Raw genomic sequence first — 2725 nt, 5'->3', positions numbered from 1 at the left:
CTGGAGCTAGCCTGGCTCACCACAGCATAGCTGGAATTTTTTCTTCTAGGCTATGCAAAAAAGGACTTGATTTTGCCTTACTGTGAACTCTTGTATAAAATGAGCAGCTTTAGCTTTGTCAAGGCTTGTTCAAAATAGTCCTTTCCAAGAGCTACTTCTATTTGAAGGCTAGGTAACAGCTGCAGCATTTAAACATTTAAATATTTTCCCATTCTAATGAGGACTTAAGATCCTTTCCAAACAGCTCAACATAACATGAGAACCCAAACTTCAAAACATTTTGACTCCAGTAAAAAAAAAACCCCAAAACCAAACAACACCCAAAACAAAACACAAGCATCAAAAAGCATCTAACAAGATATTAAGAATTTGCTGTAGTGCAACCAATAACAGATTTTGTTAGTGATCCAAACTGTAAGAGTGCAAGAACAGCTTAACACTTTAAAAAAAACCCACCAAGGTTGTTGGGTTTTTTTAAATAGAAGATAATATTGACCATAAAAGACCTGCACAGTTACATGAGCAAAACTGCAGTATCAGTTTGGTGAAACAGGTAAATACCCATTACAGTCTCTACATGTAATTTACAGCTTTCTGCATGACATATTCAAGGTTATGCTTGATTTCTTTAAAAAAAAAGAAATTAGAGACAGTAAGATGAAAGCCTGTAATCTACATTAGTGCTGCTTGAATAGCAAACTTGATCTAGATGCAGAAAATGTTTTATCTATCCCCCACCAAATGGCAGAGATGTGAAGTCTGCATTACTAGGAGAACCCATATTTCTTAAAGTTCTCCCAGTCTCTGAAGAAGCACTTCTGCTCACTCCATTTCCCAGGTGGAAAGGACAGGCATTTCCAGGCTGTTGGCAGAGCCCTGATTTTGGCTGTGATAGAGTTAATTTTCTTCCTAGTAGCTGGTACAGTGCTATAGTTTAGATTCAGTGTGAGAATGTTGATAACACACTGATGCTGTAAGTTGTTGCTAAGCAGTGCTTACTCTAAATTGAGGACATCTCAGTCTTCAGGGCTCTGCCAGTGAGGAGGTGCACAAGGAGCTGGGAGGGAGCACAGCCAGAACAGCTGACCCAAACTGGCCAGAAGGCTGTTCCTCTACATTCACTTCCATAGGCTTATTGATTGTTTCTTGCTCAAACCCTTCAGCAACAGAGACTGCAATGACTGGAATCCTGGAGCAGAAGGTTGGCTCTGAGCCCCATGTTGAACACATGGGTGGTGGGGATCTGTTGGATGAGAAAGAAAACAGTCACGAGTACAACAGCACAGCCAAGAATCAGCAGTGCCTGGATTTCATCTCCTACTGTTCAAAAGGAGACAGCAAAGCCAATGTTGGGCACCAGCAAGGAGAAACAACAGTGATGTCCAGTCCTGTTCTCAACTGCAGCTGGAATGGGCTCTGACCCAGAGGAAGGCAGTGCCCTTTGGGAAGGGAAGCACCAGGGATTCCCATGAGACACTGGAGTTACTTTGTTCAGCTCTGTGCTGTTTTTGGCAAAGACCAGCTGTAGTTGCCTTTGGACTGTGGAGTTACCTGGCTGATGGATTCCCACAGCTGCTTAACAAAACCATGGAAGAACAGCAGCAGTCAGCTGCTGCTTGTGCTCCCTGGTGAGCCCAGTGAATCACAGACTGGAAAACTGCTGCTAAACCCAGTCAAGCAAATTCCCAGCCTACACTTTTCTGGGGATTTGCTGCTTTTTTAGAGATTATTACAAGTGAAGTTTCACCCCGGCAATTCTTCCTGTTGAAAAATAAAATAAAAACAAACAAAAAAAAAGACATTTAGAACCATAAAATGGAAGATATTTTCAAGAGACTTCAAGATCTGAAGTAGGTTCAAGCATGCCCATAACATCTTGACCAGAACACACCTGATGATTCATTATGGTTATACTTATTTTTGTACTTCAAGAAATACTTCATCTGCTTCCCTGTGATGCAGCATTCTGGGTTCTTGCAGAATTTTATTCTCTCTAGGATAAATACAAAAGCATTTAGACAAACTCCCTGAAAGAGTGTATCTCTCAGATCCCCTCGTTAAAGCTTGCCTTTTGTCAAGTCTCCCATCTCTGTCCTGCTCTCCTCCTTATGTCTTCCTCTCATAAGAATATGAACACCTGCACTTCAGAAACAATCACAGAGGTTAGCTTAGCTTCCAAGCCTTACTTGTATTTCAGGTTGCCATTCCTCTTAGAACTTTCTCTATGTTCTGTAGTAAATTAGCCCTAACATACTCTGAAAATTTGTTCTCCAGCCTCCCACTTCAGTGGTCAAAGACCACTTTAACAAGTATGAAAGTAAATAAATTGTCACCATGTCTGGTTGCAACAGGGTCTTTCAGATCATTATCCTGTTACTGCAGGACACCACCAGTACAGCCCACTTAACCTGCATTGTCACTGTGGTCAGCTGGGAAAAAGAAGGAACAGATCAAATCAATGAATTAGTGGTACACAGTCCTGAAATGGTTTGAGTGATATTCATTCTTTCAAGTAAGCACACTGTGTAATCCCAAGGATTGCTTCCTTCTGGTGCTTCCACTGATCTCTTTTCCCAGAAAAGCCCTATGGAGGAAGGTAACGTGGTGAGACAGGGTAACCACTCAAAGAAGTGCAACATGAATGACCGACATGAAAAAAGTTGCAATGTGAGGCACCTGAAATATTAGAATGAAATACATCTTTAAGAAAACAAACAAACACCAC

This window comes from Pyrgilauda ruficollis, unplaced genomic scaffold, assembly GCF_017590135.1.
Source record: "Pyrgilauda ruficollis isolate IOZ18807 unplaced genomic scaffold, ASM1759013v1 scaffold9, whole genome shotgun sequence".
Taxonomy (NCBI): Eukaryota; Metazoa; Chordata; class Aves; order Passeriformes; family Passeridae; genus Pyrgilauda; species Pyrgilauda ruficollis.
The sequence above is the reverse complement of the archived record's forward strand: the minus strand, read 5'-3'. Positions refer to the sequence as shown.